The sequence below is a fragment of the Rhipicephalus sanguineus genome, chromosome 8 (assembly GCF_013339695.2).
Source record: "Rhipicephalus sanguineus isolate Rsan-2018 chromosome 8, BIME_Rsan_1.4, whole genome shotgun sequence".
NCBI classification, from domain to species: Eukaryota; Metazoa; Arthropoda; class Arachnida; order Ixodida; family Ixodidae; genus Rhipicephalus; species Rhipicephalus sanguineus.
This window is the reverse complement of record NC_051183.1, coordinates 57,896,841-57,909,858: the sequence shown is the minus strand read 5'-3', so window position 1 is coordinate 57,909,858 and position 13,018 is coordinate 57,896,841.

The window sequence follows — 13,018 nt, the reverse complement described above, 5'->3', positions numbered from 1 at the left end:
GTCAGACAAGTTTTGTTACGCGACTACGTTGATTTCTTTAAAGTCATCATCTGCTGCCAGTGAAGCTACATAATCTGTAATTTGTGTGCTTCGCCCTTCGTCAACACGAATATTGCAGCCTGTATTTGTAAGAAGCAGAATGGAAGCCAAAGACCAAACATCGTGATGTTTATTGTGAAGACGGCTTGCTTAGCTTTCAATGCATTTAAGTTAGCTCGCTATTTGTGCCCTCCTGATTAATGGCCTCAGTCAAGTGCTGAATTTGCCACAGCGAGTACATGGCCGTTTAACGTGGTAAATACAGTGTATTAGCGGCAGCAAAACCACATGTTTTTCTGTCATCCTTGCGTTTTCACTCGTGATATAATAAAGAAGAAACCTTCGTAAAATGCGCCTCATCATGCAAATTTCTAGACCGAGCGTCGTCTTTTTCAGCCTCAGTCTGTCACTGGCGTGATACATTCATCGGAATATGCGGGCACAATTAATTACTTTCCCGGAAATCATTACTTCCGTTTCTGTTACTGCCAAATAACATGCCTCGCCGAGCAGAAAATGAAAGTAGTAAGAAATTGCGTGGAATAAAACGGTACGCGCACAAATAATTACTTTCCCGGAAATCATTACTTCCGTTTCTGTTACTGCCAAATAACATGCCTCGTCGAGCAGAAAATGAAAGTAGTAAGAAATTGCGTGGAATAAAACGGTATTTGACAGCACGGACGGAATGGCGTTGCTTCAAAAACACTTTGACCTAAGGAAGCAATAGCGCAACCTCGTGCTTTCTAGTAGTTTTTCGCTAGCCGTATATTAAACGAGCCGAGAGACGTGTAACGGAGCGAAGAGAAACGACCACGGCCGCATGGTCCCCGTCGTAAGTAATGCTTCCTTAGCTTGACGGAAGCAAGGACCGGGCAAACTGCTTCTTCCGCTGCAGCTGGAGGTAGCACGTCATGGTAATATCAAACAACTGAAAATATTGTGCAGATACAAATGAAAAATTTTCGAGAAATTTTAATGGCGTGAAAGAGAAAAAAAGACCCCCTTTTCAGTTCTTTTCTTCACTCATAATGAAGGGTGCAAAAAAAAAGAACAAATGACTAGTAGAAGTAGGCGACACGGGCGCCACCTATGACTGAAAAGCACAAGTATATAAGCACAAGATCAAAATACAATATAAACGTTCATGGCTAAGCAGCAGAATTTTGGCCAAGTTGGTAATTCATTACTTCTGTACGATTTCGCAACAAAAAGACGCGGACACCATAGAAAAAAAAACACGATCTTCTCAGTTGTCCTCTTTTTTTGCGCAGTCGTACTGAAGTCATGACCAGGTAGACAAATTCAGGATCATGCGGTTGCATATCAGGACTTGCAACACACGTGTCACCAGACTTGTCAATGGAGAAGAACCCTTCGGTAATCTCCCGCGTGGTCCTATCCGGACGCCTCGATAAAACCGTGATGTCAGGAAGCAGTGGTTTGCATGTGAAATCTCTGAAGTGTAATGAAATATTACTAGAAACAGCATAAGACAGACGCGTGCTTTTTTTCACATTGATTCCGATTATTCCTTCTTCATAAATTCCGTGAAAAGAAACACCACACGTCAGTACTTCTGAATTCTGTCATGGCGGCATTACTAGTGATTCATACGAAGCTTTCACACGAATGGAGCATTGCGTCTCGCGCTGAGGCAAGGCCATACGCTCTTCAGAAAAAAACAATGTCGCTCAGGGGCTTCAATTACTGTAATAGTCAGCCCAAAATTCACTAACTCCCTGGTGCTGCCATGCAATTAACAACACCAGAATGCACTGGATGTGACGCAACTCGTTGCCAATACGGTTTTCATAAGCCAAGGGTGAATATGAGGGTAAAAAGAATTCGTCGCTTCAAAACGCGTGTGCTCCTGACAGCATTAGTTAGCGCCGCGCAGATTCCAATCAGAACTTCGAGCACTACGGGGAATTTTAATTGGACGTTGCCCAACGTTCATTCCTAAAGGGTCCTCCTTTTTGTTCTCCATTCTGGTTCTGAAATTTGCGCACGCTGAGGAAGTTATCCGATCTTGTACGGTTGTGCCGTTTGACGAAATCGTCTCACATGCTTCGTCTTCTTCAGTCACAATTACTCGCGCTTGCAAGCTAACAGTCCTCATGGCCGTAATGACTCGCAGATTTTAGCACACTAATGCCTTAGTCTTCACCCCGCACCGATAATGTCTGCCTTATTATCTCGCCGGAAGCCACCGAGAGGTGGCCTTAGATCCACTAACTAAACTACGCCAGACCCGGATTGACACCGATTACTGCACGCCTTCCGCATCTTTCGTCATTATTCGCGCTGAGCTCAGTCAGACGGGGGCCGTCCCCTGCACTTGCCGCGGATAATATCCGAGGCACGGAATAGCCAGAGCGAAAAGTCTGGGCGCTTCCCGAGGTTTCGTATACTTATCCTGTGGCTATTTAACGGACTTCCTAGAGACGGGCTCCGGGCACTGGCTTCTCGCGCACGGTATACTTAAAGCTTTGTGCTCCTCCATCGAGCAGGCGGTGCACTTATTGAGCTCTGCGGGCCGTGGTCTCCTGTGGTCGTATGCGGCGAGCCACTTTTCTCGTAGGTTGTTTGTACGTGCGGTATCGCACGAGACGCTCTGACATGTCGTTTCTTTTTTGTAATAATAATAATAATAATAATAATAATAATAATAATAATAATAATAATAATAATAATAATAATAATAATAATAATAATAATAATAATAATAATAATTGTTGGAGTTTAACGCCCCAAAATCACGATATGATTATGAGAGACGCCGTAGTGGAGGGCTCCGAAAATTTCGACCTCCTGGGGTTTTTCAACGAGCACCTAAATATAAGTACACGGGCCTCGATTTCTTTTTTTTTGTTGTTGTGTTTTCCTTTCCTTCTTTCGTGCTGTCTTTTGGGGACGAGGAAGAAAACTGTAGAGTTTCTCGAGTATTTTCTCGGGAGCTTGTACTTGCTCACTGTACATTAGAAAGTCCCTTATTTCATCATTTATATGCGTCTCAGCCACGTTTCGTTGCGTATGATGGGGACCTATTGGAGAGCAACACGAGAATTTATTATCTGACATAATAATATTTGTTGGGATTTCAAGTACCAAAACCCCGGTATGATTATTAGGGGCGCCGTAGACAAGGGGCTCCAGAAATTTCGACCACTTGAGCTTCTCTAACGCGCGCCTAAATCTAAGCAAACGGGTCTCTACCGTTTCGCCTCCATAAAAATTCGGCCGGCGCGGCCGGGATTCGATCCCGGGACTTTTGGGTCGGCAGTACCGCACCATAACAGCTAGACCACCTTGGCGAGTGTTTATCTGATACTGACTGTTCACTGCCATTATAGTTATGTGCAGTAGTCTTGCTTCCACACGCATCTTGCTTTACCTGTGCTTTCTACCATTTTTAATACTTTACTTGTATTCACTTACTTAAGTTAAGGATCTAAAATTATTTCTTTCTGCTTGTCGTGCTTTAGTCAGTGTACCATACCCTCTACTGCTTCGCTATGGCTGCCGTTTTCGATTTTCGAGAGGAGAGGTGGAGTGGAGAGATGTGAAGGGAGGGGAGAGGGGGAGTGGAGAGGAGGCGTGTGGAGAGGGATTGCGCATGCGCAGTAAGGGTGGTCACGCCGCACACCACCACCACCGGATTGAACTCCGCCATAAGATGATTCGCCTCTAATAATAATAATTGTGCAAATCTACATACACTTCAATAATATCACTGTATTTTTTCAAGTAATAATCGCGTTCAATTTCAAGGGGCAGCCGAGTATGTGTGGCAATATCAATCTTACGCAGTTCTTATCGGTATTCTATGTGATGGAAGCATTAAATAGAGCGAGAATTTACATTCACATGTACACTCTTAGTCAGGTCCCGCTTAAAGTGCTAGACATAGCCAGGAAGCCGGACATTTTTCGCCTGTTTTCCTGAATATAGGCAGGAGTTAACCAGAACCAGCTTCAGAATGCAGTGCAATGTGCCTTTCCCCACAAACGAAGCCTAACCCATATGAGCTTAGTCTAACAGATAACAGAAGCAGCGAAGCCTAAACTTCGTGTTGACGTTCTGCCCGCCGTTTTCATTTTATTCTCTCTGTTACATTCTCCTGGATGACATTCACATAGAATCAAATCTTGTGAAAAAGCGTCACGATATTTTGCTGTACGCCCCGCCACGGTGGTCTAGTGGTTATGGCGCTCGACTGCTGACCCGAAGGTCGCGGGATCGAATCCCGGCCGCAGCGGCTGAATTTTCAATGGAGGCAAAAATATTTGAGGTCCGTATACTTAGATTTAGGTGCACGTTAAAGAACCCCAGGTGGTCGAAATTTCCGGAGCCCTCCACTACGGCGTGCCTCATAATCATATCGTGGTTTTGGGACGTTAAACCCCAACAATTATTATATATATTTTTTGCGGTACATTTGGTGTGGTCCGTATTTCGGTGTAAAGACCTCTAGTCTTAACACAAAAAAATTCACAGGGTCTCTTATGCATTCATTAAGACGACTCGAAGGCGAAAGCTATCTTATTTTTTTTTTCTCAGTCGATGTATTGATCCCGCCCCACCACCCTTTGAAAGCTTTCTGCACCTAACGTAGTTTTGCACTGCCTCCAGGATCGGAGGCACCTCACCTGCTTTTGCATTGCCCTAGTGAATGGACCACCATCAACCAAGCTACAATGTCATCTGATGATGACATCATGTGACGTTACGTCACGTCACGTCAGTGTGACCTCACATATTTTGGTGATCTGTGGCTTCATCGTGACGTCATCAGGTGATCATTTTTGCATCACTCGTCCCCCAACGCCGCGGGACGCCGACGGTCAAATTTCACCTTTGATGAGGCATTTAAGACTTCGGTCTTAAAAGTAGGTGTTTTCTTAACACTGGAGCTGGACTCATTGTATTGTTTTCTGTACACTTACTTCTAACATCCATTTTAGGCATGTAGATAACTTCAGGGTGGAAGCGCCATCTACGAGCACAAAAAATCACAGCATATCCACGGAGTGAATGATGATGAGTGGGCGAAGCTGCGGAGGTTCATGGGTAAACCGTGAATCTTCCGTGAATTCTGCCCAGTACATCATCACCGACGTGAGATCGGGCGCGTTTATACTAAAGGTTCGATGAGTTATGACGACTTGCAGCTCACTTTAATTTTACATGTACGCTGTGAATTTTCATTGTTTAGAAAACCATTGCTTTAGAAAACATCTGGCGTCTTTCGTTAAGCAGCTGGCGTCTTTTCGTTTTGCTTTAGAAACATCTGGCGTTCTTTCGTCTTGCTTTTAGAAAACATCTGGCGTCTTTCGTTGGTTTATTTCATCAATCAACGGCGTTTTGAACAAAATTTTTATTGTTTAATCACGCACAGGAGAAATCTCACCAGGCACTACCTTGGAGGTAAACAATGGCTGCTAATGGGAATGAGAGACAGAAGAAGTCGGCTTTTATCTAACACTTACACTTCTACTTCTACTAACGTTTCCTACTGAAACATGCCAATGGCTGCTAATGGGGAATGAGAGACAGAAGAATTCGGCTTTTAGTTAACGCGCACGCTGCGAATTTTTTATTGTTCAACAACGCACATGAAAAACCACCTTGGAGGTCAAGATCTGGTACCAGCGTTACTACTGGTTACGCACTACGACTACGACAACTACGAGGGACGAACGGGTGCCGCCTTAAGGAGCTTCGCCCCTAAAAATCTCCGTCAGCGAACATAATAAAAAAAAGTACCCGTCACATTTTCTTTGGACACTTTAATGGAATTCCAATGCATCATGGCTTCCTGCACAGAGTAAAACGCGTGACTTCGAGTTGTCCGTGAGAAATAACTCCAATTTGCCCCCCCTCCCCCCCCCCCAAAAAAAAAGACTTGTGGTCACCCCACAAATTGCGTGCTAACGTCAGCTTTTTTTTTTCGAGGTTCGCCCTCTCGAGGAAAAAAAAAATCCAATCTCAAAGTGTTAGTCGGGGCGGTTCTGAGTAGATTGCGAAGTTATCAGCGTATCCTCAGAAGCCTCTCGGTTTGTTTTATTTGCTTTTTTTCTTCCTTTCAACAAAACTTCGAGCGAATCACCGTGTGATCCCATGAGATTTGAGGATGCGCACTATGAAGAAATGATTACAGGTGCTGCTTCAATCGCGATCGATCCAACTTTCTATATCCCGGATGGGTGCCTCATATTGTGAACTAAAATGAAGACGTATCGTCAGATTGCTTTCGATTACATTTCATTTTTATTGCGTGATAGCTTCCGGATTCTGCGCTTATGGCAGTTTTTGCGGTTTGTCTACATTCACTTGCATTTCTGGCAACCCGGAACTTGATGTTTTTACTATGTCGATGCTTGATCAAGTTTCCGAAGTGGCGAAGTGAAAACTCTTTTGCTGGTACGCTGTGGTTTCTTTTATTACAGTGTTATTTCATAGAACCTCTGGGCATGTGAACCTAGAGGTTTTATTCATTTCAACCTTGTCGTATGATTTCCAGAGAATCGCGTCAGCGACTGGACTCAAGGCTAAACGTTTTCTTAAGGAGTTCACTGACCAACAGTTGAATTAACATGTAGCTAACTATGCCCATCATTGAGGTCATTGTCAGCTCGATTGCTCGTGGTTCAGTGCCGCCTTTACCCGCGCTTTCTGTTTCTGCATGGACGCAGCGTACTGTGTTGAGCGTTGGTGACTGCGACGAGGCCATTGTACATGTCCTGCTATACGGCGCTTATTTTCACATCGAAAGGAAGCCATTGCGTTTCGCTTTAAACCAACGAGATGATAGCACGTTCACGAAAGAAAGAAAAATATACTGCAGTCTTGACTTCGGCTATGTTAAGGCGCTGCTGGCCATAAGGAAAGGGCTGCACTTTTCCTAAAGAGACGAGCTATATGATCGCCTGGGATTCTGCGATGAAAACTTAGGGCGACACTTAGAACTGGCAAGTAGCCATCGGCTACACAACTGGTGCCTCCTGCTAGAACTTCCGCGAGGAAGATTTCTGCTGTGGCAGAGAGCTGCGATGTTAGATGAATAGCAAGAAGCGCTTACTGAGGCGCTTGCCCGTGCACCCTGCGCGCCTACCTACGCTTTTCACCCGCAAGATGCCTCACATGTTGCCCGCACTCATGTCCCCCCCAAAATTACGCTGACCCCCTCCCGAATTCAGGTTGTCCCACCCCATTCCCATTTGCTTTCTATGGAGCCGTATGTATTCATATCGGAAGGCTCTCCTACCTGCTGCGTTATAGCACGATATTGCCACTAAATTTGCTGGAGAACTCACCCAAGCATGTTCTCTGGATTAGAATTTTACATAGTAGTGTCCAAAAATTCCGCTTACTCCGCTTTGCAGCTGCAGGCTGGTTGGCTCAATGACGTCCCAGTCCTTCACTGCGATCCTTAGCTCGTGCGGGTCCTTCTTTACTGCCGACCTTTGGAGAACTAGCCCAGCGAACGTTACTCTGCGATATTGCTCTCCTTAGCTTTGCATGCTGCAGCACATTTCGCCTCGTCTAATTTTTGATGCGCAATTTTTCATGACTGTGTACCGAGTGAGCCTTGAGGCAACCAATTCCATAGTTATTACATAACGAGGCGTATATCGCAAGAAAAGACAGAGAAAAATAGAAGTGACACACACAGGTGCGGGTGCCTGTGTTGCGCCTGTGTTTGTCACGTGTATCTCTGTCGGTGCATTTTACCACGACATAAGCCTGGTTATCTCATTCGAACACGCCCGGAATGCTACGTAGTTATGTTTTTTGTCTATTCTGCACATATATAAAAACTTGGAGGACGCTTGAGCTCCGCTTTCAAGAGTGGAACGCGATATCGTAATTGTACCGTGTTCGTATCGCCTTCCCAATCGCTAGCCTGCCTTCGCTTCTCGGTGGACACCTAAATCTTTGCGCGAAGAAAGCCAAAGTACGGACGCCCTCCGGCTCCCATATCCACGCATGCGGCAAGACGAAACACCAAGCGGCGATGCCGTTGGATAGATGATTATGTGTAATCCTTGATGTAGTAAAATCAGATGAGTGCGCAGTCTTCCTCACTATGCATTAAGTATTTCTCTTCCGCCTCCCTCAGCGTGTAAGCGTGTTTCGCAGTGCCAGAAGAGCAGCCTGCCATACTACACAGCTAGGAGGCAGCTGAGCGATTTTTTATTATGATGATCAGTCTCTTAAAACGCACAAACCTTCACGCTAACTCATTGATGCTTTATTAAGCCTCTGGCAACTTGAAATAAGGTTATGCTATATTTAAACATTTATCGACAGTCTATAATAATTTCCTATTGAAGACGGTGACTAGTTTGGACGAAGGGATACAACACCTCCGCGGATGTGACAACAAGTACCGCGCTTTTAGCCCAAGCCGATGCAAAAAGTATGTAAACGCCCTTTATGATAGATTTTATAGTTGTATGTTTACAAGGCCAACTCGTGGATTTTTTCATCTGTTTAGCACATAAGCTCTACCTACACTATTGTTCGGAAGCCACATGCATTGTTGTCATCCTATGGCCACATTAACTGCCCCACTACCAGGTATGGTCGTACTTTCCGGCATCGTCGCATACGCAATTGCGGACATGCCTCTGCAATTCTAGAACAGCTGTTCGCGCAATTGTTCTACCCACTTTTGAGTATACTACTTCATCTCTAGCAATCCTCCGTCCCCTGCATCCCTTTGGCCAGTGCCCAGTGACGTGCGGCTTGCGCAATCTGCGTACGTAGCACACGCCAGCGGCATGCGGATGTCAAGACCGACTATAATATGCCACTTGCGAAATATGTAATATAATAATAACTGGGGTTTAACGACCCAAAACCGCCATATGATAATGAGCGACGCCGTAGTGAAGGGCTCCCGAAATTTCGACCACCTGGGGTTCTTTAACGTGCACCTAAATCTAAGTACACGGGCCTCAAACATTTTCGCCTCCATCGAAAATGCAGCTGCCGCGGCCGGGATTCGATCCCGCGACCTTCGGGTCAGCAGTCGAGCGCCGTGACCACTAGACCACCGTGGCGGGGCACTTGCGAAATAGCAGCTTCTCACATTGCGGACGCTGTCTCTGTCGCTGCGTTTCTGTAGTCTTGATAGCACTGGTCGAGGCAACTCAGCTAAGCCACCACACTGGACCCCCTTAAACAGATATTCACGTCTGAAGGAAAAAAAAAGTATCAACATACAGCTCTTCATGACATACGCATTGTGACATCACTTAACAAAGTGTTTCGACACAGTTCTATAACCCTTCCATCGCTTTAAGATTATTCGGAAATATATAGTGCCATGCCGTTCCGAATATTGTCACTGTGTTATCAACCAGTCCGGGTAACACCGATTTTAATCATTATAGTTTAGGGTACACCACGCACACAAGTCGCAGTCTAGTAAACCAAACTGCCGTCTCAGCCGTCTCATAAATTCCCAGCTGGGCTTCAGAGACTAAATTCGCAAGGCATCTCGTACGTCAGCATATTTGGCCCTCGCGGCCGCATTCTTTAAAAATTAAATATCTGACACCCCATGTGGCTGACACGACCTGTCACATAGACTTTTAGCGCGGCATGTGTTTCTTTTGTGAATAAGAGGAATGGTTTGGCTGCTGTTTTGTAGCAATGTGTTCTGATTTATTCTAAGCTGCACCATAAAATGGGCGGGCCATTGCTCTGACCTCCTCTCGAAGCACTAAAATACTTTAGCATCGGAAACTGCACCGCCACAGATTTTATGGCGCAGAGCTGTGCTAACCTACGTTCTCCCTCAATTTTATTCCTTTCTCCTGCGACCCGCAGCTACGAGTGTGCATTGTGCCATGTGCCGGACAATCTTCCACGCATTGTAGCGAAATGCAAAGAACATCACGCAAACTATTTACAAGAACATGCTTACGCCAGAATTCATCGTAAGATTTAATTTCGGGTAATCGGTGTGCTACAGATATCGTTAGGGCTGGATGCTGAAGGAACGGAGTCCTTGCAGGCCAATGGCAGGCCCTGCTGACAAGCCAAGAATAAAACAACCATGCAACCTTGGTAACACGGGCAAGGCATGCCGTCGAGGGCCGCGCTTCTATCGTTAAGCAAAACACTTCGTCAATCAATCACGTTTACTCCTTCTCCTAATCTCGCCCTTCTGCACTTCCTGTACCAGCCGACGTCCCTTGAAGTTTTGTTAAAATGCCTAGAGTTAGTGTTCTTTATTTTATTTATTTTTTTAGCACCGTGACCACATGACAAATTCTAGCCGTTGACAGGCGCCTCCCTCATGTGTGTGCCCGAGAGATTCATCCAATATCTTGTTTGCTCTTTATTTCTAGGCTTTACTTCTCTCTTCCTTACTGTCTCTCTGTCTAATCTGATCTCCTTTCTCACACACGTACATTTTAATAAGATTTCGTCTCAAGGATGCGTGATGCCTAGCCCGAACAAGATGCTGTGCCCTCTGTCGCTTGACATGTTCGCCTTCGTTAAATAATTAAACTTTTGGTTCCATCTCGCGTTATGTTGAACCGTTAGAACCGTTAGAATACCGCCTCGCAGAGTTACGCTTGCCCGCGTAAATTGCTTTTCCTAACCCACAACACAAGGACCAAAAAACACGGTTTGGGAGATGCCGCAGGCGTTACACGACACGCTTCTGACGCGAGGCTTTTGGGAGCGAAAAGAAAGACCGCAATCATTATGTATGTCTCCATCGTCTTCACCGGCGGCTCTGCAAGGGCCCACTGTGCGTTTAGGGGTAATGGCAGAGAAAAAGTTCTGCAGGGTGACAGTGTCGTCTTGTGACGTGACTGGGAGGGGGGGGGAGGTTAAGGGTATCATCGCGGAGGATTACCAGCTGTGGACAACACATTCGCCCGTCGTCAGCACAAGCCGCTTGCGGAGGGAACACGCTGACACAAAATGGCCGGCTGTCTCTCGTCAAAATCAAAACGCGGGATTCAGGTCTCGCAGTGACACGGTCCCATTAGGATGACGGTTGCAGACTGGGCAGCGTAAGACATATTGAGACGATAGAAAGAACGACAAAAGGAGGCGTTCAGGACAGTTGTGGTAAAGAACAACGCTAAAAGGGGGTTCAGAGAGCTAAAAAGAAAGATGTCAGAAGAACGGGTGACACAATGGCGCTATCGTATGACGGCAGAATAAAAACCGTTGGAAGACTATCCTTCGAGGGTATTGGGACATGTCGTGGAAAACGAATGATAAGCGAAGCAGACAAAAAAGTTTCTGCGCTGAAACGCTGCTTCTTCTCTGAAACCTTGCAGTTCCATTTAGTCTCCGCAAACAATGGAGGAATGAAGGATCAAACCAACGGTGTTGATCTTGTCATGTGGGCCTTGCGTTCTTCCGAACCGTTCCCAGCGCCACAAAAGCAACAAACACAATACACGCTTTCAAGGAAACTGTTAATGACTACGGAGTATCAAGAGCGTCGCAACGTGCCTTATGGCAAGAGGATAACATGAAAACAAACATTCGTGCTGCACGAAAGATAATTAAAAAAAAGGATGGGGAAAGAGGAAAGTGGGATGAGAGCCTCATTCCCGAGTGACAAGGCTTAGCACTCGCCACCCCATCAACCGTGCTCATCAGCGACAGGCCGCACGGGAGACTGTTAATCCGGACGGTCTTCGGTGTGAACTCTATGTTACATGCTCAGGAAAGCCGGGCTCTTAACAAGCTCAATGAGATTGAAGTGGACACAAGCAGTGTTCATTAGGAGACGTATATTGCAAACGAAGTACTGGGATTGTGTGAAACATGGGAATGACTTTACAACGAACCTTCGGTTCCTGATAGAGTGAGATGGTTCTCAGCGGACGAGATATGATGGTACCGCTACGCTGGAACAGAAAAAAGGCTATCGTGAAAAAAAATGTCTTTTGAATGAGTTTCAGCTCCACACATTTTCATCCATGCATTCAAATGGTCTGTTCATTCCTTTTTGCACTTCTGTGGCGTGAAATATGTTCTGCTTTCACACAAAAGCTTTTTTTTTTAACACAGCTGAAGAAAATCTTGTACTTCTCATGGAATTACGAACAAACTCCTTCTCCAGGTGGGCTTGTACAAGGTGTTGGTTCAAAAGAATGCATGGAGCTCTTTTAAAATTTCTGACCTTTCGTCGGCTGATACGCTGAGGTAAGTATGGTTGTTTTCAGCTGATTCGCTGATTAACAGCTGCTCGTTTCGTCGTCTTTATTAGGGATGCACTTACGTGTGAGGCTTCTTGCGAGCGCAATCTGTGTCCACAGTGCTTCCAGTGCGTACGCAATTTTTTTTTCATTCTGTTACGGTGTTTAGAAACACGAGGAAGAGGTAACTGAATCATTACCTTTATTTGGTTCTGTGGGAAATATCTTCTGTGACGTCACACTTTATCGTACATACTGAGACGGCGACACGGGAGCCAGCTCCCGAGTGACCTGTTAGCACACCTTAATGTCCAGCCGAGCAACAAAGCAGTCCCACTTGCATTGATGGCGCGGCGCTGTCCCCTGGCCGTCCCTTACCCTCATAACCGACAATATAACGACCGCACAACACTGATTGGTCCTGACGTGTGTTTCGGCACTTTACGGCTCGGATGTTCTCCGTTGAGCTTCGCGAAGGAACGCGTTGTGTTGCCCTCTTCGCCCTCTTCTTTCGCACGCTCTCTTTTAGTTCAGAATTTGACGTTGTTCGCCGGCTTAATGGGCTGTTTTAGCGTGGACGATATTACTGTAGCCTTTACGCTGCTACATTACAGTTGCGTTTTATACGCACCACGTCCCATTGGAACCTAATGTGTATGTGTCGGACGTGAGTTGCGATACTCGTAGTAAGGCTTTTCTGTCTTGCAGGAAAGAACGGGCGTATGCCTGGAATCTTTTACCTAGGCCGAGGCTGGCAATGGATTCCAGTATGAAGCGGTGGGAAACGGTGT